Here is a 26,680-nt window from a genome sequence, read left to right on the forward strand (position 1 = left end):
ATGATATGTGGCGACGAGGCAGTCGGTAAAAAAATGTCCATCCAAATTCTGAAATAATTTGAGTAAAGAGTATGAATGATAGTTTATTCCCCGCATGTTCCTTCAAAGAGGTGGCATAAGTTTCCCTTTAGTAATTCATATGCATAGATTTTTCGATACCTCAGTATTCAGCGTCCCCGTCAACAATTCCCTTCTAATTGTATAAGCTTCTTTGTCTAACGCATTACTCATCTTATACCCATACTACTGTGATCATACTGATCTAAGGCAGGACCAAGTTACTTTAACTATATCACTAGCTCCAGATTTTACCACCCTGATTAAACCTATAATATACCGATCTTTTTCATCGATCACCTCATAACCTTTGTTTTGCTTACTTTGGTTATCAACCCCTGCGTATTAAACTGATTGCATAATGCACCCTGTGATTACTAACTCATGGCTGGCTGTATAAATATACCTTAATCATTCGCACATCTGATATATGTTAAAACTCCCCGAAGCCATTTCTTTACCTCTCCATTTCCTTCCGTGCCATTTCTACCTATTCTTCTATTTAAGTCAAACTGAAAGGTCGATTATGGATATCCTGGTCTTACTCCTCTTTCTAATGTTGCCCATTCCGAGTCTCCATCCGACATGTTACAGTCGCCTTTTCTAACCCCGCTACTCTTTTTCTCTGGAATACATTCATAAATCCGACATGATTAACTCTGTCAAACGCCTCTTTCAACAAATATAAAAATCCGGTTTGTAATCTCGTTTCCTTGTCCTCAACACCATCCTTCAACAGAAAGACTCTCCTCTTTACTGGCTAGATCTTCTCCAACGTCTTTTTCTCTGCTGCTGCTGTCGGTTACAATCTTCAAGAGTGTTCCGTTATGAAGACCGTGGAAGACTGGCATCCCACTCAGCCTGGCGTCTACCTCAGCCTAGCTTCCACCTCAGCCAACCATCAAACTCAGCCTGTAGTTTCCTGCAGCCGCACTACGTACCTGCTACCTACGTTCCGTAACTGTCAGGATAATGTTGAAAAATTTCTCGATCCTAAAAAATATTACGTAGTGGTTCCTCGTCGCCATCCTCAATCGTTTTTCAGCGTGGCATCATCCTTTGCACGATAGACAACGGCAGGCATTTACCCGAAGGTAGGCAAAATAATTAAGGATAGTCAACTAATACTAAGCCCGACAGCGTGTGAAATTTACATATCAGCGTAGGGGGCAAGTATCTTTCCCTGTGCCGCCTACGGTTTCCCAGGTAGATCTGGTACCCGAAATACCACACAGCTTGGTTGGAGCTGAGGTTTTCCAAAGAGGCCCGCCCGAGAAACGACCCGGACCCTCCGGTCAGGAGTCCAAAGCTCTGCTGCTGGACTACCGTAACCCATGTATACATATTACATACATATTATTAGTTATTTTTATTATAAGGTAATGTACCGGTTAAGGTAGGTTTTTGGATGGACACAACTACGAAATAAATATTTTATTATTCCTAACAAAACTCAATCCAGCATCCTACTCCACATCAGGTCTCTCTTCATCTCTGAGTACTTCCTTCCTCCCTTCATCCCGTTCAGCATCCCTATCCTGTTCCTGCCCTCTCCTCTTTCCTCTTTCTATGCCTAACATTCTCCCCTCTATTACAGTTTTCAACATCCCGCCGCCGGTCAATACCCCCTTCATCCACTTTTCCAGCCTCCATAGGATTGCTCCCAACAAACCCCTCTCTTCGCCCACCATACCAAGTACTTCCTCATTTGTTTTCTTCTCTGTCCATTTCACCGTCTCCATTCTTCTCCACACCAACATTTCAAAAGCCTCCAATCTACGTCTATCCTCCTGTTTCAATGTCCACGTTTCCGCGCCACACATGGCTACGCTCCATAACAAAGTTTCCACGAGTCTTTTCTTAACATCCTTACTCAACGTCCCTGTCATCAATTCCCTTCTCCTTGTGAAAGCCACTTTGCCTAGCGCTATTCTTCTCCTTACGTCCCTACTACTTTGACCGTGTTGGTCCAAAACACTACCGAGATACGTAAACTGTTCTACCTGCTCTAGTTTTTGCCCTCCTATTTTAATGTTTAGCTCTTAGGCTTTTTCTATCTAGAAAATCGCATAACCTTTGTTTTATTAATATGGATTCTCGTTCAATCTGTCGCACTGATTTACCAATTCACTCGGCAATGCTTGCAGCCCCTTGGCTGACTGACAAACTAAAGCTTGGTCATCAGCAAACCTAACTGATTTTACGTATTCCCCGCCCACTTTTATTCCTACCTCCTGTTCCTCCTATGCCTCTTTAAACATTTCCTCTGCATACAGGTTGAACAGCAACGGTGATAATGGGCAACCCTGCCTTACACCTCTTCCTAGCACTGCCCATCCTTGCTCCTTGTTCCCCACCCGCACCTGAGTAGTCTGAGACATATACAGGTTGCGGATTAGCCTCATATCCCTCCAATCTATTCCTATTTTCTTCAATATGCTCATTCCTTATTCCCATTTCACTCTATCAAACGCGTTTTCGTAATCTACGGAGCAGGCAAACACCTCCTGGTTGTATTCTATATTCCTCTCGATTAATAATCTCATTACTGCAATGGCATCACGCGTACCTCTCCCCTTCCTAAACCCAAACTGATCATCCCCTAAGTATGTTTGCATATATATGCATATATAACTTTGTTTTATTAACATTGATTCTCATCCCATACCTGTCGCACTGAATTTCCAATTCACTCAGTAATGCTTGCAACCCCTTGCAAACTGAAGCTTAGTCATCAGCAAACCAAACTAACTAACTGATTTTACAAATTCCCCGCCGACTTTCATTCCTTCCTCCAGGTATTTCTATGACTCCTTAATCATTTTTCCTATATATACGTTGAACAGCAACGGTGGTAATGGGAAACTCTGCCTTACACCTCTTCCTAACACTGCCCATCCGGACTCTCCGTTCCCCACTCGCACCTGAGCAGTCTGAGACATGTACAGGTTGCGGATTAGCCTCCTGTCCTTCTAATCTGATCCTTTTTTCTTAAATATACTCATTAGTTCTTCTAAATACACTCTATCAAACGCTTTATCGAAATCTACGAAACAGGCAAATACGTCCTGATTTTATTCTATATTCCTCTCGATTAGTGATCTCATTACTGCAATTGCATCAAAGGTGCATCTCCCTAAACCCAAACTGATCATCCCCTAAGTAATCTTTTATCCTACAATACACATATATATATATATATATATATATATATATATATATATATATATATATATATATATATATATATATATATATATATATATTCGGGTATGTATGTGTGTGCATATATATATATATATATATATATATATATATACTGGCGAACAAAGACAAAAACACAGAAAAGAAAAGAAACTCTAACGTTTTCGAATTTTCGGTGGTACAAGTCACCTTTCTCAAGGAAGAGAAGGATGAAACTGCAGGAAGGTTACAACAGAAGGGGCTGGAAACGCTGGATGAAAGGGCAAGGTGTGGAAAAGTTTGCGATTGGGAGAGTTGGTAGGGGGACTTTTGGAAGTGTGGGAATAGTATGGAAGGTGTTGGGAGCGGAGGGGGGATGGAAATATGTGAAGTTCGAGGTCATTAATGTCAAATATTAATAACTGGGTAATTCCAGGAATACGGGAGGGAGATAAATGCCTGTTCTACTGTTTTGACTTAAAGTGCAGGGTCAGAGGGTGGGAGGAAATTATCCCTTCCACCCTCTAGGGTAGTGAGGGTTATAGGAAGGATACGGCTTTGAGGGAGGCGAGGGTGAAATTAAATAGGCAGAAGCGTGATTAATGCTGGATAAGAAGAAGTAGTGAGACTTGGTAGTTTAATACAAATTATTGAGCCATGCCAGTTGGAATGACTTTATCAACCAGATAATTAATATTTCGTTAATTTTTAGCGATATGATGGACGCAGCGGGAGGTAGTTCTTAGAGGAAAGAAACAGAAAAACATTTATGAAATGAAAATAACGCAAGGAGGAGGAGACTGCATATAATGCCATCGAAGTTTCTGAAATTGGAATGGGCTAAATAAGGACTAAGGTGAGGAACAGCTGTTAGACAGGGTGTCGGTCTCAAAAATCGTATATTTTCCCCGGAGGTCAAGAGGGTTATTTAGGTAGGGAAAGAGAAATAAAGTTTGGAAATAAATTTGGACGGAGCCTTGGGGTCGCGAATACAGATTCAAAAATGTCGTCAATAAAGTGGACTAAAAAATTATCTTAGCTCCTGTGAAGGAAGAAACCCTTCTTCGATTGGGTTAAAAACAGGTTCCCTTACGAGGAAGCTATTCCTGTAGCCATAATAAAACCTCTTATCGGTCGGGACGATTTGTGTCCGAAGGAGAGGGAATTTTCTCAATACAAAGAGGTCGAGCCGAGGAGGAAATCAGTGGAAGGAACTTGAGGAGTCGGGCGTTGAAGGTAATTCCGAGCACGACCTTCACTGTGGGGAGTGAGGGTGTGCAAGGAGGTCACATCTATTCCAGTAATTACCGCATCGCTTTGTAGAGTAAGTTGAGGACAGTGAAGTCTCTCCAAAAAGTGGTATGTGAGGCGGATGAAGGAAGGAAGCGCGGAGACAAAGGGATTGAGATGGAAATTGATTAGAGAATAAATGCCATCAGTGAACAAATTGGTGCTGGAAATGATAGGCCGGCCTGGGTTGTTTGCTTTATGTTTTATCGGAAGCAGATAAAAGCAGGAAAAGCAGTTGGTGAGAAGGAGAAAAAATGTTAACATGAGCTTCAGTATGCCCAGTTCTTGCGTCCGTAGGTTTTGAGTTATGAAAAGGTTTCCGACTGAAAGGGAAGATTGGGATTGAAGGACATGGGTTGATTTAATGTTTTATTCGGGTGACGGAGGGCTTCGACGTCACAGTCATGATCACAGCAGGAGCCTTTGTCCGCCGCACGAATAGTGATGCTCTGGGGTTAGATCGTAACCGTCAAATTCGTGCTAGTTCTTGAGTGGAGATATTTCTGGATGTCTTCATTGAGCTGAGGAAATGATGCCAAAGAATTTATGCAAAGCAGTATGTATGGTTCAGTTGGATGGAGTACCAGTTTCTCAATAAGCGCGCCAATAGAGGTTTCTTCGGTGGCGGCGTTACGTCATTACACGGTGTGGGTGGCAAAAGAGAATTTTTTGGAACTCTTTTTGGTAACGTTGGCATGCTCTCTGGTGGATTTGACAGGTTGAAGAGGGCGGCGAGATCAGTCATATCTGTAACTAAAGGATTTGGAGGAGAAGGCGCAGGGTATAACTTCATAAGACCAAGCTAAGGCCAGACGATAGGTGGATTTGGTGAATAAATTGTGGAGAAAATGTTGATGCCAAACACAGAGCTTTTTGGAGGAATATGACTGCAAATGTTTCACCAATGGCAAAAGATGGGGAGAATACAGAGCACTCATCTCAATAAAGGGAGGAGAAAAGCTCGGGTTGTATGCAACGTAAATGGGAGCACTGAGTAAATAGGAGTGGAGTGAAATCAAGAGAAGAGATATGACGCAGGGTGTGGGGAAACTTGATGATAATAGGAAGAAATTGCATCTATCGGAAGATTGATCGTTAGAAAATTAGGCGCAACTTCCCAGGATAAGAAAGGCGAGATGAGACCAAACATGAAAAGAGAACTAATTTCCTTTTTCTGAATGAACATGTATTTGCTAAGCCATGACTCAACACACGAGACCGGATCAGGCATGGTGCGTTGGATAAGGGAAGATGCAGGAGTTTAAAAAAGTAACAACATTGAAAAAGATTAAATTTGGTATTCAATTCATGAATTAAAGTTTGAATAGCTACCTCATGCACCCTCTCCGCCAGACTTAGCCCCCTCAGATTATTTTCTGTTCGCAAACTTGAAAAAATGGCTCGGTGGTCAAAGATTTTACAACCGTGAGGAAGTGATGTCGGCAGTTAGTGGCTATTTTGAGAAGCAACACAGTTCTTATTATAAAAAGGGTATTGAACTTATTGACCATTGCTGGGAAAAGTGTATCGAGTTGAAAGGAGATTATGTTGAAATATACATACATTTTTTTCCAAAATAATTGTTTTCTTTGATGGGTCGGGTACTTCTGGGATTAACCTCCTATTTATAGATGATGAAGAAGTACTCACGAGAGCAATATATTTACAATACAACACAATATACAATACAATTACAATATAACACAAAATAAAATAAATAACACGTAAAAGGACACTCACATTGTAGATTGTTTGAGCTTTCGGCCTTCTCCGAGGCCTTCTTTAGGTCAGACTGGGAGGTCTTGGACGGGGACTATGGAGTCTGGCGGGGGAGATGCAGGGTATACTGGGAAGGGAATTAAAGATGGTGGTCAATGGTGGGAATTGTAAACAATCGGAAAGCCAGTACACAAGCAGATTAGCGAGTTCTCACCACTATAATGGTCCATAATAAAAAGACTTCGCGCTTTTCCACAGATTCATATTATTACTAAATCTGCGGATAAGTACAAAGTCTTTTTAGAATAGATAATAAATACACGAAGTGAAGCCTGAAACAATAAAATATATCTATATTGGAGACTGAATTGGGTAGGGATTTTTGAATAGTTAAGGAAAAACACTGGTCGAAGGAAAGGTTGTGGGAATTTGTGTGTGAAGGGATAGGAAGAAAAGAGAGTGAGGAAGAATTACAGGAGTAGCGGGGATTGTTAATTCGAATCGATAAGGGGGTAATATATTTGCCTATGCAAATCAAGTGCAATGCTTGAATGGCAAGTGATAGATAATGTTATTCCAGAGGCAATTAGGGTGGGAACAAGGTGACGGGGCAATGAGGGGATTAGTTGAGAGGGGAGCAGATCTGATAAGCAGACCTGTTTTAGATCGGGGGCGGTTGCAAGCAGCGAAATTATGAGGATATTTATCCGGAGGGGAGCGCCAAAGAATTGGTCGATCTCAGAAGGTGTTTGAGATGGACGGGTCGTCTGCATGCGAGACGGGGTCAATGAGTCAGTAAGGATGATGTAGCGTCATTATCGTGAAAAAAGGATACAGTTCTTTAAGAAAGGTTTACAGGCTGTGGGATCCGGGGAAATAGGAGGTGCAAAGGTCGAGTCCTGAGTCAGATATGGGGTTGTTTTTCCGTGGAGTGTGAGGTCGGGTGAAGCGGTGGACTTTATTCATAAGGAGCTTTTCTGTGTAACCGCGCCAATATACTAGCATTCTGATCTTTTAAAATTCCCACCCTTAACCACAATCTTTAATTCCCTTCCCAGCATACCCTGCATCTTCCCCTTTCAGACTTCATAGTTCCCGTCCAAGACCTTCCAGTCTGCTATCATAAAGGCCGAAAGCGCAAACAATATACAATGTGTGTTATATATTTTATTTTGTATTCTATTGTGCCATCCAAATGTTATATTGCCCTCGTGAGTGCTTCTACATCATCGATATATATATACATATACATATATATATACATATATATACATATATATATATATATATATATATATATGTTGTGTGTCGCGGTAGTCCAGGGGATAGAGCGTTGGACTATTGACCAGAGAATCAATTCGATTCCCGGGCAAGGCACTCCAGGCACCTGCAGCTCCACCCAAGCTATGTGATTTTTTGGGTTCCAGATCTTCCTGGAAAACCATAACCGGCACAGGGAAAGGCACTGGCCCCCCTACCCTGATGTGTGAATTTCACACGACGTCGGGCTTATTACTGGGTCAGCTCTACCATCACCTACCAAACCGACCTTCGGGTTGATTACTGTGTGTATGGTACTATGGTGCATGGTATTTATGTATATACATACATTTTGTTTGCATAAATATTTATACAAAGAAAAGTATGCATCAATATGTAATTAATGACCTCATTGTGTCGGCATAGACTTGAGAACATTGTACCCGTACTATGGGGAGAAAAATAGAAAACATACCCGGTCATTGGACTCGGTCTTCGTCGGGTGGGTGTAGCAATGTGGGAGTTACATGTGTTTTATCGATAGGACTGGTGGACCCAAATGTACTCTCAAGTTCCTACTTTCATGTTGGTAGCCTAAGCATGGGGGGAGGGCTTGTAGGACGGAAAGTGAAAATATATTCCCAAGAGGTAAGCCATGCAAAGCCGAATGAACAGGAAGGCGAAGGGTTGTGAGAGATGATGCCCCTATTGTCACAAAACGGAGACATTTTTGCGAAGAAAAATTAAAGTCACCCTCTCTATAATATAGATGGTGCGACTGAGGGCATGCAAGGATAGGAATTGAAAGAGGCAGTCGGCGTGGGAGGGTAGTGAGACGAGAAGTCGCGGTGTTGGCGCGTGCGGGGCGGGAGGGGGCGAGACGTCTTCGAGGCCATGTTGGCCTCTTTGTGGGCAGACGGAGGTGACTCGAGGTTCGAACAGCCCACTGGTGGAATTTAAGATAACAAGTTTGTGGCCCTTTTTAAGGATCCAGGAGGGGATTGAGAGAACACGGAGGATGTGGAGTTGCTGTTTTTTAATATTAAATCTAAATTCCATGATGCAAGGTTATGCACATATTGTGTCAGATCACACTTTTCGGGAGTGGGGAGTATTTTTTGGAGGCATGGAAATGTTTTAATTTAAAAGTGATTCGGATATCGACGTCTCATTAGCCCTTGGCGCATATGTTGACAAACTACCTATGCATAGCTGGCGTGCCGGAGCAAATATGACGGCTTCGGACGGAAATTGAATTGGGTTGGAGCGAATGGTGTGGAAGGGATGACAAGTGATATAGTGTCGTGGGCACTTCTAATGGCACCAGCTTATGCCAATCTCTTTGTGGGATATGAGTATCACCAGTAATATATTCACTAAAATACTTGCCAACATCCGCACCAAGCATTTTCAATTAAGTTCACGTTCGGAAACCGTTGGTTAGATTACGTTGTCATCAATCATGCCGGGGAGCTCTAGTAATTGACACGTGACAGGATTGGGACGTGGCGGACGGAGAGAGCAGTCGGCGGCGCAGCGACCGAGAGAGCGGACGGTAGCGGTGGACGCTGAGACAGCGATCCAGCGGCGGACATCAATTGGGTCAAACAAACGAGTGGCCAGGGCCTTCGAGACGCCGGTCTCTTGGGTGTCCATCCTCGGACGGGACCGATGGCCCGCTCTCGTAGATTGAGAGGCGGGTGGTGAGGACGGCGCGCATAGGACCAAGAGGCTGATCAAAAGGTGCGGGGTGAGGCGTAAGGGGAGTGGCGGGCCGTGCACGAGGACCTCCTCCATCACTTTGGGCTTCACCTTCATTTAGACGTGGCACCCGTCATCCTCTCCGTGGACCTTGACGACGGAGTGGTGACCAGCCGCATACTTCTACTCTGCGGACTTCCTTTCGCTTTGAACACCACCACCCTCTTAAAGAAATAATTGTTCCGCGATGTCTTTCCTTTTGCTTTCTAGTTCCGAAATTCCGTGTGCCCTGTTTGAGTAACGCACACGCTGAATCATTCAGCTTTTGAAGCATATATGTTTAGCTCAGTTGGATGGTAGCTATCTTATTTTTCCTGATTTCCATCGTAAATAATCATAATTTTGCAACTAGAGTTTAGGATGTGTTTCATGGTTCCTCAGGGCCTGAACATATTCATTGGCTCGTGCCATTCAATGTTTACCGATGATTTGGGCATGAAACGGGTCGCCGCGGAATTCGTACCACAATTGCTCAATTCCAACCAAAAACAGCAACGCATTAACATTGCTAATGAGGTGTTGACCGCGACGACCCAAATTTGCTCCAGAGGGTCATTACCGGTGACGAATCATGGGTCTTTTGGTTATGACGTGGAAACTTTCAAGCTCCCAATCATCCCAATGGAATCTGCAGCACGAGCCAGGACCGAAAAAAGCGCACCAAGTTCGGTCGAATGTGAAAAATTTGCTTAGTTTTCTTCGATTGCAGGGGCGTGGTGCATCATGAGTTCTTGCCACAAAGTAGAACGGTTAATAAGGAATATTACCTGAAAATTATGAACAATTTGCACAAAGCAATCCGCCACAAACGCCCGGATTTGTGGAAGAACATATATTGGCTTTTGTACCATGACAACGCCCCTGCTCACACATCGTTACTTGTGCGCGAATATTTGGTCCAAAACGACACACTAATAATGCCGCAGCCACCTTATTCCACAGACTTGGCCCCCAGTTATTTTGTCTTGATCCCGAAACTGAAGAGCCCCATGAAAGGAAGACGCTACGCTACGATTGACGAAATGAAGACTGCATCGAAGGAGGAGCTGAACAGGATGACACAAATAATTTTTGAAGTGCTTCGAGGATTGAAAAACATTGGCACAAGTGTATAATATCTAATGGGGATTACTTTGAAGGGGACAAAATATATATTCATGAATACATACATAATTTTTCAAAAAAACACAAAAGACGGGATACTTTTTGAACAGACCTCGTGTATATATATATATATATATATATATATATATATATATATATATATATATATATATATATATATATATATATATACACATAAATACATGTACATATATATATACACATACATAAATATATATATTTATACATATTATATTATTAGGTAATCTACCGGTTAAGGTAGGATTTTGGATGGACACAGCTGCTAAATAAATATTTTGTGATTCCTAAAAAAATACAAAATCCAGTATCCTACTCTACTTCAAGGCCTCTCTTCATCTCTGAGTAATTTCTTCCTCCCTTCATTCCGTCCAACATTCCTTATTAATTCGGTTATAACTACAAATGCATAAATATATGCATTTCTGTACGTGCAAGAGTGGTTTTGCACATATAATCTATAAGCTAATCTAAGTATTTGTGTAATATTATTAGGTAATATACCGGTTAAGGTAGGTTGTTGGATGGACATAATTACTATTAAATAACTTATGACCCCTAGTAAAACACTACATCCTACTCAACATCAGGTTCCTCTTCATCTCTGAGTACTTTCTTCCTCCCTTCCTCCCGTCCAACACCCTATCCTGTTCCTTCCCTTTCCTCACTTGCCTAAAATTCTCCCCTCAATTACAGTCTTCAATATCCCGCTGCCGGTCAATACCCCCTTCATCCACTTTTCCTGTCTCCATAGGATTTCTCCCAACAAACCCCTCTCTTCGCCCACCATACCAAGTACTTCCTCATTTCTTTTCCTTTCGGTCCATTTCACCTTTTACATTCTTCTCCACACCAACATTTCAAAAGCCTCCAGTCTACGTCTATCCTCCTGCTTCAATGACCACGTTTCCGCGCCGCACATAGCTACGCTCCATATCAAAGTTTCCACGAGTCTTTTCTTAATATCCTTACTCAAAGTCCCTGTCACCAACTCCTTCCTCCTTGTGAAAGCCACTTTGCCTTGCGCAATTCTTCTCCTTACGTCCCTACTACTTTGACCGTGTTGAGCCAAAATATTTCCGAGATACTTAAACTATTCCTACCTGTTCTAGTTTTTGCCCTCCTATTTTAATGTTTAGACTAGCTTTTTTCTTTATAGGAAATCGCATAGCCTTTTTGTATGAACATTTATTCTCATCCCATACTTGTCGCACTGAATTTCCAATTCACTCAGCAATGCATGCAACCCCTTGGCTGACTGACAAATTAAAGCTTGGTCATCCGCAAACCTAACTGATTTTACGAATTCCCCGCCGACTTTCATTCCTTCCTCCAGGTATTTCTATGCCTCCTTAATCATTTTTTCCATATATACGTTGAACAGCAACGATGGCAATGGGCAACTCTGCCTTACACCTCTTCCTAGCACTGCCCATCCGGACTCTCCGTTCCCCACTCGCACCTGAGCAGTCTGAGACAGGTAAAGGTTGCGGATTAGCCTCCTGTCCTTCCAGTCTATTCCAATTTTCTTCGATATACTCATTGGTTTTTCCCAATTCACTTTATCACACGCTTTTTCGAAATCTACGAAACAGGCAAATACGTCCTGATTTTATTCTATATTCCTCTCGATTAGTGATCTCATTACTGCAATTGCATCAAAGGTGCCTCTCCCTAAACCCAAACTGATCATCCCCTAAGTAATCATTTCCCTTCTCTCTATCCTTTCGTTTATGATCCTGAGAACAACTTTAGCTGCTTGGGATATCAAACTTATTGTCCTACGAAACAGATATATATATATATATATATATATATATATATATATATATATATAAATATATATATATAAATATATATATATATACATATACATACATATATATATGTATATATACATATACATATGTGTATATATATATTTATATATATACATATATGTACATGTGGTTCCTGGTAGTCTTGGGGGTATAGCGTTGGACCCCTGACCGGATGGTACCAGGTTAGATTCCCGGGCAAGTCACTTGGGGCACCTACAGCTCCACCCAGGATGTGTTATTTTTTGGTTACCAGATCTTCCTTGATCATAACCGGCACAGGGAAAGTAACTGGCCCCCCTACCCTGATTTGTATGTTTCACACCCCGAATGGGGGGTTTAGTCCTGGGTGAACTCTACCGTCACCTATTAAACCGACCTCCCTCCCACATAGGGATACCTTGGGAGGAAGAGGTGGAATTTTCATGGAATGACGAAATAAGGGTGGAGAGAAAACCGGTGTCGCTATTAGCCTACTCCTTACGTAAGGCGCCAAAGGGTCCACTGTTTACCAGTCGACGAATGGGGTACTCGAACTGTTTACTATAAAGTATCCCCAAGTAGGAATCGGGTTACCCTCGGGGGACTCCTCACTTCTGGAATGAAGACCCTGGGTTTCAGGGTGAGAAGCCAGTGAACTAGTCCCCGAATCCACTCGACCCCAAAAGACGCTGTTTGCAAAATCGGTCTGAGCATCATAAGTGCAAATCTGATTTCATTGCCATTAAAGAAATATTAAAATATTCTTAAATGTAAAAGGATTCCAATGTGTTCTACTTGGCCGGATTTGCTAAACCGCATTCTTGGTAGTAGTATTTAGGGGAGGCAACAGACAACTGAGGTCATTGCGCCATGGATAGGAAAGGATGAAGGGTGGAGAGAAACCCGGCGTCGGCATTAGCCTACTCTTTACGAAAGGCGCCAAGGGGTCCGCAGTTTAACGTCCCATCCGACGGACGGCGTACTCACTCAAAGTGCCCTCCACTAAGCACCTCAAGTAGGGATCGAGATACCTCTGAAAAATATTCAACATCGCCGGGAGTTGAACCCGCGCCCTCTAGGTGCGAAGCCAGTACGTTAGCCCCCGAACCATCTCGATCCCCCACCGCATTCTTAGAGACTCCATATTTTGCCTTGTAATGTCAGTGGACGGTGCTAAAAACATTCTTCTTCCACATAGACGGACATATACGATTGAATGAGATTCCATTTCAAATGACTGAAATTAGAATTTCATTGTTTATTCCACTGTTTGTTTCATATGCATAAAAATTCTTATTTAAATAACATAATGTAATATTAAGGCTTAACAGTAAACATGTTTTCGAGAATATTAAAAGATTTCTATTTAAAATTATCAGTTTCCGTAAAATACACCGATTTCTAAATTCATAAAAAATTATTCGGGGCACTTCCAGTTTCTCTTGGCACATAGCTCCAATTGTACCTCAAGGAATCCCGTAATCGACTGTGGTAAAATTAACATTCTGTGGCGTTATATCATGCTATGGTGGCTAAAAATTGGCAATAAAAATTGGTTGGCAATTAAAAATTGCCATCATATATCAGAAAATATGATCACTTTTTACCATGTCTTCTACATTAATCTAGTCATCATATTTTTTATTGAAATTAAATGGAATTATTGACTTTGTTATTCCGCACACTTTATTTTTAAAAAATACGGCCCACTTTTTGACGTTGAACGTCATAATCAGGTTATTCTCAGAAGTAAACCTGGTCTATATACCTTCTGAGCGGGGGAGGGGAATTGGTCAGAGAGGGTGGGAGGGTGGAGGGGTAACAAGGTTAAAATGGAGCTGGGAAGAAAAGAGAATTACATCTTCCGGTCTCAATCGTTGGCTTGGAAGAGGGGTAGGTTCAGGAGTCGGGAGTGGGAGGGATACCAAATTTCGTTGGCAAGGTTATCCTAGCAACGGACGCATTTCAAAATTTCCAACTGCTCCAAATAAAGCTAAAGTAAAAAAACAATATTTTTTACTTTACCTTTTGGTAAAACTCCCATTTTAAAAATGCACAGGTATATTCTTAAGCATTGAAGTACAAGATATATGTGTGCATCACTCATACATATCGTTTTCTTCATTTAAAAACTTTCTCTTCATAGAGCTTAAAAATATAATTTTCGTTCCCAAAAAGGAGCTGAAAATTGTACTTTAAAGTACAGCCATAGAATCAAACCTTAATGCCGGATAGTTTTCACAAATATGCGTAAGGGAAATTCGATAGGGAAGTATTTTAAAGATACCTTTGAAATGAAAATGCATGCTAGTAGAAAACGGATTGTACAATTTAATGAAAAATTATTTCCACCAATATGTGTAACATATATTTATCGCCTTATATTTCATCTAAGAAGTTTTTTCATTAACATTATTATTTAATTCGAAGAACAAATATCATGATTAATGTATACTCACAAGATTTAGCCACTTTCCATTGTTAGATCTTTGAAAGTTGAGTTTCATCAGAGAAATTTTAGAAAATATATCATCATTCTTTATACCTAAAGGAAAAAGAAATGAATGGATTTCATTCGAATACATCAGGAATAACATATTTGAGGTCAATCCATATGGATCTTTTCCAAGACCTTTTACTTAAAGACTAATAAGATACCATTTCTATCAAGGATATGTATTAACCTGATTGTAATAGAGGAATCTGATATACGAGATATCGTAGATAGATAACCTGATAATTTGATATATTTTAGTCCTCCGATTACGAGATACCTACTTATTATTCACCCTTATAAAGTATTTTCTTAAAGCGTACGCTCACAAATTAAAATCATTAGGCATTCGATTCAATATATTTCATGGCGATGAATGTAAATTATTTATTTGTCACATTCTAAATGACCTCCATTTCCTACTTTAATTTATGACGGAAATCTCATTACAACACATCAAGACGCGCTACTCTGCCAGCCACCGCACGTCTGTATTGTTTTATACTCCTGTTATCACAAATCCCGAGGAAATGTAAGGATTTCTTACCTAACTTTGACCGGCGGGCGTATTCCCTAAATGTTTGTTTTGGCTTCCCCCCAACATTTTCATGCGGAGTCGGAATATTTCGCTCTCAGTCAGCAGTTAAGTCATAGAATGTTCATTACGCATTATTATCTATTTAACTGGAGTATTCATGCGAATGTTCGATTTGATATGTGAGAATGTACCTCACCCCGAAATAAGGCACATCGGTCATGATGTTGACGCTTTCCGGTAGGATCGTGCTAGTTCCTTTCCGTCTGCAAGCACTTGGTCTCTCCAGAGGATCTGATATGGATTTATGCATGGGATTCTCAAGCCGGCGTTTTCACAAGATAATACTAGGTAGCTTGACCTGAAAGGAATACGGTGACTCGATCGCGTGTATGGCCTAAGTCTGAATGATTTCTTAGGTGGACGAATAATTGTGTTTAATCCTTTCTCTCTCTTGCCATCCGCGCGTCATTCATGGCTGGTGGCTCTCCGCGGAAAAGTTGCGACATGGCACATGCGAGTGAAGTGACAGGCCGTAATATGGCTCAATGGCGCTGGAAATGGGAGTGGCCGAGGAGGCGGCCTTCGGACGACTCACTTCTCATTCAAAGTCCATGCCACGCCCAGTCACGCAGCCAGATCACCAGGTCTAATATAATTCCTATTTCTTTTGAAGCCAATTGAGTAGGCTTTCGGTTGGTGCATAAGTGCGCTGTGCCCTGCTGTTTTTTTGTAAAAATAAAATCACGGAGGGAAAATGGTGGCTGTTAGCATCATCTGACATGTCAATCGATTACCCTGGCTTCTCTTTGTATTCTCGTCCTCCACTAAATATTTAGGGTCGCATTAACCCCTTGGTGTCCGACCCAGATTACATATACTTTAATCATTAGAAGCTTAGCGCACCATCTGAGTGTGCTTAGTGTGACCCAGTGCAAATGCTTCCATTCGTGCCCTCGCGAAATTTCCGAAAGGTTTATCATTCGGGCACGTAAATGACGCAACCTCACATGCATCAACTATTAATATAGAATCATATTAATAACGATTAGTGCAGAAATAAGATTCATGAAATATACACAGTTTTCATTTTTCTATATCTTCTAAATTGGAAATAAGTATAGGTAAAGCAGTTATAACTATATAGTTCTCTAATATTATTTTGATTCGAAATGGTTTTAATACAGGGTGCAGCAACATAGCTTCCTTTTCAATTAAGCAAAACACCTTTGAAAAAGAAAGTTACGTTGCCGCACCCTGTATAAGACCAATTCTAAATGGTTTCAATATAACACCAAAATAATGGATACAAAATATGAAATAACTGAAAGGTAAAAGTTATGAGCAAGTGCAGGAAGACAGTTACATTATTAGTAATCTGGAAATATATCAAGAAAAATATATCTAAATCCTCAAACTAGGCCTAATAGGATATGGAATAGGAAACCATTAATTACTGGCAAATTGATTAAAAAGATAGGTGATCAGATGATAGATGGTAATGGAAGGCTGTAAAACAGGTACGAATTTTCATTGTAATGTTGTAACGGAATTATGCAGTCGACTTTGCGAGGGGATAAATAATAAACGCATACAGGAAACTAAGAGGGCGAAGTAAACGTGGTTGAGATTATAATGGAAAGTGTATAAAGGAAGGGTGAACGTAGAATAAAGAATTTTGATGGAGTCATTCATATAATTTACGTATGGGGGAGGAATTTCATCGGATAATCTAGTCAAATCAGTGTTAATTTCAAATATTGAAAATGGAGAAGGCAGCCGTAAGTGAGAAATATGGAACAATGAGTTTAATTTCAGTTTAGGAGGTTCTTAAAAGCTCCGATGAGGGGCCAGAGAGCTAAAGGAGAGCTAATGATTACACTGCCATAAAACTCAGAGAGAAATCCTTTAAATCAGTTAGATTTAAGGTTGACCAAACTTAAATCACGACTAAACCAAAGGCTTGTAGTACTTTGTGGGTAAATAAGAAAATCAATTTGATTGGTATGGCATGTGAATCAATGCAACATAAGCAGATGTTATGAGGTTTTCGAGAGAGAAAAAAAGTTGGGCTAAGCGTTAAAATGGAAGGGAAAAAGAGCAGGAGAAACTGATTCCGTATCTTGGAGTGTCTTGACTAAAATTCTCGCAGTAGTAGATAGATTTGAACGCGTTGCAGTTCATATAAACGTATATGAAGTGTAATTGCGTTAGGCGAAGAAGCTTTCACAATAAAGGAGGGCATTGATGAAAGAGACGTTAAGTAAGGAACACACGAAAATACTAGAGAAAATATCGGTTTTGAATGACTCGGAAACTTCGTCGTTAAAACAAAATGGTAAGCATAATTTGGATTTCGAAAAACTTGAAAAATAAATAAATTCACTTCGCGAGGGGATGTGACCACGTCGATGTCATACCACTTAATCTGCTTAAATATATTTAGCAAAGGTAAAACAGTATTCGCAAATATTTGATTGCAAAAGGACGAACGAGAGAGGTGGCATTAAACTTAGCATGAATACCAACTAAAAACTATAGCGCTGATGTAAAGTTATCACATACGTTATTTTCGGTTTGCGTGGTATGAGGTCCTGATATATGGATGCAAGAATAAATACTAATCAAGACAATACCGAGGACAATATATACATCTCGTGTTTCGCCTTGACTGTCGCAGTCTAATTTTTTGCAGAGTAATCCATTCATCAAATCGTTCCTGAACCACCAAACCTTGACACACAAACAGGTTTGGCATTTATATGAAATGCCCTTTTTAATAAATAAAAAATAACGGAAAGACAAGAGTGTGCGGTTTCAGGTTTCCCTGCGGCAAAGGCAATTCCGACCCGATCACACAAAGCACAACAACGAACACATCATGTAAATTAGCCATGCACAAATCATCACGCAATAGGAGGCTATAAAAACTGCCACTTTTGGTTGAGTCAGGGGTAGCAAAACCCATCGGAGTGTCGAGGATGCAGTTTAAAGGAATAGTATGAAGACAACTCCAATCATAAATGTCTCAAATCTAACTCACAAAATCCGAAGCTATCTCTGAGTTCAATTTCATTAAATCCGAGACGAATTCATAGTGACTGATCTCTTCAACATTCGTCATTGGGAGAATTTACATTTCCAAAATGTAAGTCCGTCCGCATAAAATAAGAGCAGGAGCAGTCGCATATTGCAGAGAGAGCGACTGCGTTGCAGCAGCTCCGCGACTGGTAGCCACGAACTGATGAACTCATTCAACTAGAGCCTTTAACGGATGGTTCAAACGACGTCCGACCACAAAAACATTTCAGGCGTAGTTTCCGGTAGCAACCTTGAACGGGAGAAGCGGGTGGGAGAGACGTCGTCGGCTGCAAGAGCGAGCCTTTCCTCCGATCGGAGCGGTGGAAGTCGGCGGGGAAAGGGAGGCCCAAAGGCCGCGGAGCGAGCGGTGGAAGGGAGGGAGGACTGCTTGCCGGCGTCCCCAGTAGTTGGCGGGGTCGTCGCGCTCCCGCCCTCGTGCTGGCGATCGATACGCGCGGCAGCGATCTTGACGGGCCGCCGCCGACGCCCCGCTCGTCCCTCTATTCCCCCTCCCTCCCCCCGGCCCTCCAACGACCTCTCCCCGCTTCCCAATCCTCCTTCACTCTTGAGGGCTGCGATGCTTTTCAAAAAGCTCCCGAAAAGGCTCCCCGACCCTATTGTGAGCTCCTTAATCTATGAGTGAGTAGTGACATTCAGGCTCCAGAATACACATACAGAGGGCAGTATGAATGCATACATGAATGTAAAATTATATTTATGTGTGCGTACACACACATATGTGTGTCTATATGTATATATGTGTGTATATATATATATATATATATATATATATATATATATATATATATATACATATTATTAGGTAATCTACTGGTTAAGGTAGGTTTTTGAATGGACGTAATTACTAATTAAAAAAATTTGTGGCCGCTAGCAAAACACAACATCCTACTCTACATCAGGTCCATCTTCAGCTTTGAGTACTTTCTTCCTCCCTTCATCCCGTCCAACATCCCTATCCTGTTCCTTCCCTTTCCTCGTTTGCCTAACATTCTCCCCTCAATTACAGTCTTCAATATCCCGCTGCCGGTCAATACCCCCTTCAGCCACTTTTCCTACCTCAATAGGATTGCTCCCAACAAACCCTTCTCTTCGCCCACCATACCAAGTACTTCCTCATTTGTTTTCTTCTCTGTCCATTTCACCTTCTCCATTCTTCTCCACACCCACATTTCAAAAGCCTCCAGTCTACGTCTATCCTCCTGTTTCAATGACCACGTCTCCGCGCAGTACATAGATACGCTCCATACAAAGGTTTTTACGAGTTTTTTCTTAACATCCTTATTCAACGTCCCCGTCATCAACTCCCTCTTCCTTGTGAAGGCCTCTTTGCCTAGCGCAATTCTTCTCCTTACGTCCTTACTACTTTGACCGTGTTGGTCCAAAACACTACCGAGATACGTAAACTGTTCTACCTACTCTAGTTTTTGCCCTTCTATTTTAATGTTAGGCTTAGCCTTTTTCTTTCTAGAAAATCGCATAACCTTTGTTTTATTAATATTGATTCTCATCCCATACCTGTCGCACTGAATTTCCAATTTATTAAGCAATGCTTGCAGCCCCTTGGCTGACTGACAAACTAAAGCTTGGTCTTCAGCAAACCTAACTGATTTTACGAATTCGCGCCCACTTTAATTACAACCTCCAGTTCTTCCCATGCCTCTTTAATCGTTTCCTCTGCATACAGGTTGAACAGCAACGGTGATAATGGGCAACCCTGCCTTAAACCTCTTCCTAACACTGCCCATCCGGACTCCCCGTTCCCCACTCGCACCTGAGCAGTCTGAGACTTGTACAGGTTGCGGATTAGCCTGCTTTCGCTCCAATCTATTCCTATTTTCTGCAATATACTCATTAGTTTTTCCCAATTCACTCTATCAAACGCCTTTTCGAAATCAACGAAACAGGCAAATACCTCCTGATTGTGTTCTATATTCCTCTCGATTAATAATCTCATTACCGCAATGGCATCACGCGTACCTCTCCCCTTCCTAAACCCAAACTGATCATCCCCTAAGTAATCATTTTCCCTATTCTCTATTCTTTTGTTTATGATCCTGAGAACAACTTAAGCTGAATGAGATATCAAACTTATTGTCCTATAGTCCTCACAATATGTAGCCTTTACCTTTTTCGGAATAGGAACTATAACTGATCTCACAATGTCTTCCGGCCAGATTCCCTCCTCATAAATACTACGAATCAACCCATATAGCCTCTTCCTCCCGCATTTTCCTAAGCATTTTAAAAGTTCCACGGGAATGTTATCCACCCCAACAGCCTTATTTAGTTTCATCTCCCTTAATGCCCTTTCTATCTCATTGTCTAGTATGCCTGGACCTAAGCTATCTTCCTCTACGTCATGTTCCTTTTCAATGTCTAACTTTGTTGGTCTAAGCTCTTTACTATACAGTTCTTATACATATTCCTTCGATCTCTCTTGGATCTTTCCTGTGTCAACTATTACCTTACCTGCCTTATCTCAAACTGCTATCGTTGATCTCCCTTTCTTACTTCCCGACAAAGATTTAACTTTGCTGTACAGTGCACCGATTTCACCCTTCCTCTGCAGACTTTCCATATCCTTGCACTGCGTCTTCCACCATGCTTCCTTTGCTTTATTTGTTGCCCGCCTCAATTTATTGTTCAATTCTTTGTACTTCATTTTGCCTAATTCTGTATTGACATTCTTCCATTTTCGCCGCTCATCCATCTTTGTAATCATGTCATCCGTCATCCATGGTTTCCTAGTCCTTTTAGCGTTACCGGTTCCAATAGTGTCTTTTGCGGCTTTAGGCAACCCTTTTTGATACATTCCCATTTTTCTCCGATAGTACTTAGCTCTTTACCGTTCTCCGAGTTTTCCTCTACCGCCTGTTTGTATTCCTTCCTTTTCAAATCATTTAATGCTTCTACATTCCATTTTCTAACTCGCTGCCCCTGCCTTATCTTTTTGAAACGGACGCTACATTTCATAACAACTAAATTGTGGTCTGAGTCCGCATTCACTCCCGGGAAGTTGTGCGAATTTATCACACTGTTCCTAAACCTGTGTCTAACAGGGATATAATCTAGCTGATACCTTTCTGAGTCACCTGGCATTTTCCATGTATACCTGCGTCTTTTGTGGTGTCTAAACCACGTGTTGGTGATGACTAAACCCTGTCTCTTGCAGAACTGAACTTCTTTCTCCCCGCGGTCATTCCTCATGCCTAATCCGTAGTCCCCGACCTCGTCACCATCTCTTCCTTCGCCTACCGTCGCATTCCAATCCCCCATCACTATCAAATGTTTCCCTGTAGGAACACACGCGATTATGTCCTCTAACTGATCGTATATCCTATCGACCTCTTCTTCCTTATGGTTGCTCGGTGGCATGTATACCTGAATAATAACCAAGTTCGTCGGTTCTGCTTTTATCTCTACTAGTAGTATTCTATCCGTTACCTGCTCTATGTTGACTACGCTTCTTCCTACCTCTTCCTTTAATACTATGGCAACCCCTCCTTGGCTCTCGTCCCCGCCGCTGTATATTATTCTATACTTATCGCTCCAGTAATCCCCGCTATCTTTCCATCTCACCTCGCATAGACCTAAAATATCTATATTTCCCCTGCCCATCTCTCGCTTAACATTCTCCAACTTCCCTGTCCTCATCATTGTCCTAACATTCCACGTTCCTATTCTAACTAATGTAGTATTCTTCTCCTGCGGCTTCTGTCCTGCTGCTGCTGGAACCCTTGCAAGGGTTTCGTGGGATGAAGACCGCGGAAGCCTTGCCTTCCCCGCTGCCGGGCACGGCACACGGCCGATTGGGCCGAGTTCCGTAGTTGCCAGGACTCAAAATATCTGTATAGTCCATCATGTTAATCTTGGGAATGATAATTGAGGTGGTTTCCTGTTGCCTTCCTTAATAGTGTTTTTAACGTGACACCATCACTTACTGGCCGCCCCACTGGGGTCAGACGCCATTGCAGCCGCCTCACTGAGGAACAGACGCTGCGTAGACTACCTTTCGTCTGGCTCCTAACCTTCGACCTATCTGGCATGGGTGACCCTACCAGGGGCAATTATTATTACTCCCGCCAGCACTGCTCTAGGGGTCATCGGAACGCACAAGCCCTTCCACGTCAAGGTTTTAGTCCGGGGAGGGATATAAATATATTTTTTTTGTGTGTATGTGTGTGTTTACACACACACACATTCAAATATGTTTATATGCGCTCTACAACATGATTAAAACGCACACCTATTCAATATATATGCATATATCTATACATATGGATGATCTAGAAGCACTCACGAGAGCAAGATAACATTTCGATGGCACAATATAACACAAAATAAAATAGATAACACGTCACAGGGCACAACATTTTTGAACGTTTCAGCTTTCGAACTTTTTTGAGGCCTTCTCCAGGTCAGATCGCTGTGTTATGTATGTACAAATAATATGGGGCTCGCGGTAGTCACCTCCGCGCATGCGTTGAGACAGGAGGTGAATTGCTGTGACGTGTGATTGTTTGTGGTGTCGTCGCGCCAGCATGGAGCGCACTTTCAAGCTGTGACGCTGTGAAGCTGTGAGGTTTTGCGTTAAACTCGGGAAATCCGCGTCGAAGACCCTTGAACTCATTAAACATGCTGATGGGGATGACGCCTTAAGGCGCACAACAGTTTTAGAGTGGCACAAAATGTGAAAGGAAGGCCGGGAGCTCGTCGAAGACGAGCACCGCGTCTGACGCCCGACGACCGCTCGAACCGATGCTCAGGTGGCCAAAGTGAAAGACGTTTTGGACTCTGACAGGCGTTTAACCATCGCCCTTATCAGTGAGGAGACCGGCCTTTCAGTCGGAACCGTCCACAACATTGTAACAGAGGATCTTGCGATGAAGAAAGTGTGCGCGAAGCTGTTGCCGAAAGTCTTGAGCGAGGAACAAAAACTGTCGCGGGGAGAAATTTCGTAAGAAATTTTGGACTACGTCCAGGAAGATTAAGATTTTCTCGACAGCGTTATTGCCTCAGAGGATAGATCGAAAGGAGCTCAAAGGATATCGGTTCGCCTCAAAAGGTGAACCCATAGAAAAAAGCGGCGACGAAAAAGGCTCTCAACAGCATTCCGGACACCGACTTCCAGCGGGCTTTCAACGAGTGGTAGACGCGCCGAGCTACGTGCATCGATGCAGGAGGAATGTATTTTGAAGATTATTAAGTGATTGTAATGATAACTGCAATAAATTATGATTTTTAGAACCAGTCCTGATACTTATTGTACGGACCCCGTATAAATATATATATATATATATATATATATATATATATATATATATATATATATATATATATATATATATAAATCGCTAGGCCAGGGTTCGATTCCCGGGAAAGCCTCTCTAGGCACCCTCGGCTCCACCCAAGCTGTGTGATTTTTCAGATACCAGGCCTTCCTGGGAAACCATAACCGGCACAGGGAAAGGAACTGGCCCCCCTACCCTGATGTGTGAATTTCACACACCGTCGGGCTTAGTACTGGGCAAACTCTACCATGACCTACCAAATAGACCTACAGGTTGTTTACTCTGTTTATGGATTCCAAGAAACTACGGGAGATGCCGCAAAAGTAACTTAAAATGGAGTAACCCGCTAATATGCATTGAAATCAAAGTGTGAAAACTATTCGGTTAAAGCGAATGTTTTTAACATTCTAAAATTGTTGCAGTGAACTGTGTTTTTGGTTTATTCATACATAATATGCACATTCAACGCCCGACTTCACACACTCTCTCCACCGATTTCCTCCTCAACTCGATTCGTTTTTCATTGAGGAAATTCCCTCTCCTTCATAGTAGAGGTATTACTACGGCTACGGGAATAGCTTCCTCGTATGAAAATCAAATTATGATCCCCAATAAGGAAGAGTTCCTTCCTTCACAGGCACTGAAATCATTTCTGGTTCGTTTCATTGACGACACACTGTTAGTCTGGGTCCACAACCCCGAGTATTCGTCCAAATTTATTTCACTACTGAATATCTCCTCCTCCAACTCAACAATCTCTTTGGCCTCCAGGGAAAATATCACCTTTTTGGCACCGAAGTCTTCCCTGTCTGCTAGCAATTCCAGACTTTAGTCCATATTAAGGCCGCTAGCCATCAACATTGCCTCCATTCCGATAGCTGACTCCCTCCACCTTCTAAACGCACAATCCATTGGTCACTGTCAATGTATCCCCATCGCATTTTTAATAATTATTCATCACTGTTCCATCAATTAAATAGCCTCATAGTCTGCCTCCTTTTGCGTGGTTATCCACCCTCCCTTCCTTATCGCCCCATCACCCCTTCATCTTCCCCTTCAACGCCACGCCCCTAATCCAACGCCAATACACCGTAACATCTCTGCGATATCTATGTATATACCGTATGCGTTTATAAATATACGAGCTATGTATATATAAATAAATATGCACAACCAAAAATATATTCCATTCCCACACTTCTCATCTTTGTGAAAGCGACCTCGGTGCCGGCGCACTTCGTCGTTCAAGAGACTCTGTTTCAGCAACGAACAGTACAGTCTTCCTCAAGCTGTATTTATGCCGGCTCAAAAACACTATCTGCAAATTGAAGTGCAACCTCTGCCTTTTCCCCATCACCAACCGCCCATCCCCGGGGCTCATATATATATATATATATATATATATATATATATATATATATATATATATATATATATTAATGGCTACATTTTCGGAACCCTACACTAAAAATAATCTAGCTTCTCTCTTGGCGCCGATAGTACAAACCACTAATTAGCTTATGATTTCCTTCGGCGCAGAAATTGGAAGGCCTACCAATTAAAGAGATATCAAAGCACGTTAGGCTAATGTGCTTTCCTGAAAGTTCGATTGCCACTCTACGGGATTACACTTGCACCTGACACGCATGTCAAGAGCAAAGCGCGGTCAGGCGGCAGGCCGAAGCGAAGCATGGGATGGGAGGCCTCTTGTCCTTCGAAACATGCGATCAAAATATGTTAGGGTCTCGAAGTGTTTTCTCCGTCTCTTCTCCCACTTCGACCTTCCCACCTCCGGCCCTATCGGCGATCCCCTTCCACGCAACATCCATATGCCCCGGTTAGAGGATTCAAGCTCCCTGGAGCTTAATACTAACACCAATACTGGTGGCGGAAATTGGGTGAGATTTTGTAAGCGTTTGCGTTAGAATTTCCCTGATAAAAAACACAACTCTCTCTCACCCGAATGAAAAAAATTATTATTAAAATGAAATAACGATGTTTTTCCGGGAAAATATGAATTACTGTCTTTATAATGTCAAAAAATTGTTACACATATTTACAAACAATGTTACCCAAAGGCTTATATTTTACATTAAGTATATATATATCCAAAAATAACTTCATATCATATTTCTAATATGATACAAGAAATGGGGAATTATTTTTCTCCCTCAAACTGAAAAATGTGTGTCTGTATTTTATGTTTCTCGCGTCAGACTAAGCGTTAAAAACGAGAAAACGTTCGCAAAAGAGCCATGCAGAACTGATCATTATGGTTCGATCCCCTTTGAGCCACGATTCCTTTGGAGGTGGAAAATTGTAATGCTACTAAATGGATACCCATGCATTACGGTTAGCCGCATAATAACGATGAATAAAAGGGAGTAGGAAATCCAAGCGTGAGATCCTAGAAATTAAAATACTGGCTCACAGACGGACGACGGAGCCGTGGAAGACGTTTACTCGTAAAACATGATGAAGTAAATTTTTCATGTAGTTGAAATTTTGGCAAAATTGATAATAATGTTCGTGCCGCATGAAGTGCTGACGACACGAGTAGCCGCTGGACGAGGTCAGATAGCTTCAGTGGCTTGTCTGCCTTCTCTGAGCCAAGTTGCGTGACGCTAGCATTGCCTGTGTTGTTTCTGTGATTGTTTACAATGTTTAAAAAAATTGAGAACGCCGCCAGTTGTGAAGTGAGGGCAGTGATTAAATTCCTCAATGCAAGAAACGTTCGCCCATGTGATATTCATCGCCAATTAAAGGAGGTGTATGGAGACAATGTAATGGACGAGTCGTCTGTTCGGCGGTGGTGTCGCAACTTCAACATGGGGAGGGGGAACACACACGACGATGAGCGTTCGGAGAGACCGTCTGTCATTACAGACCAACTGGTGAGCTCAGTTGACGAATTCGTGAGGAACGATCGGCGCGTCACAATTGATGACATCTGTGAGCATTTTCCCAATGTTTCTCGAACAATTGTTCATGAAATTGTTAAACACCATCTGCATTATGCAAAAATTTGTGCAAGATGGGTCCCTCG

At 41.9% G+C, this 26,680-nt stretch overlaps 1 protein-coding gene across 3 annotated transcripts in view; it reads right to left on the reverse strand.

Annotated features, from left to right (window-relative positions):
• The window catches only part of Shal (Potassium voltage-gated channel protein Shal), a 456,388-nt gene that overhangs the window by 232,287 nt on the left and 197,421 nt on the right, over positions 1-26,680 (reverse strand). The gene's annotated exons all lie outside the window — the stretch shown is intronic.

Source organism: Hetaerina americana, unplaced genomic scaffold, assembly GCF_022747635.1.
Source record: "Hetaerina americana unplaced genomic scaffold, ioHetAmer1.1.p SCAF_23, whole genome shotgun sequence".
In the NCBI taxonomy this organism is placed as follows: Eukaryota; Metazoa; Arthropoda; class Insecta; order Odonata; family Calopterygidae; genus Hetaerina; species Hetaerina americana.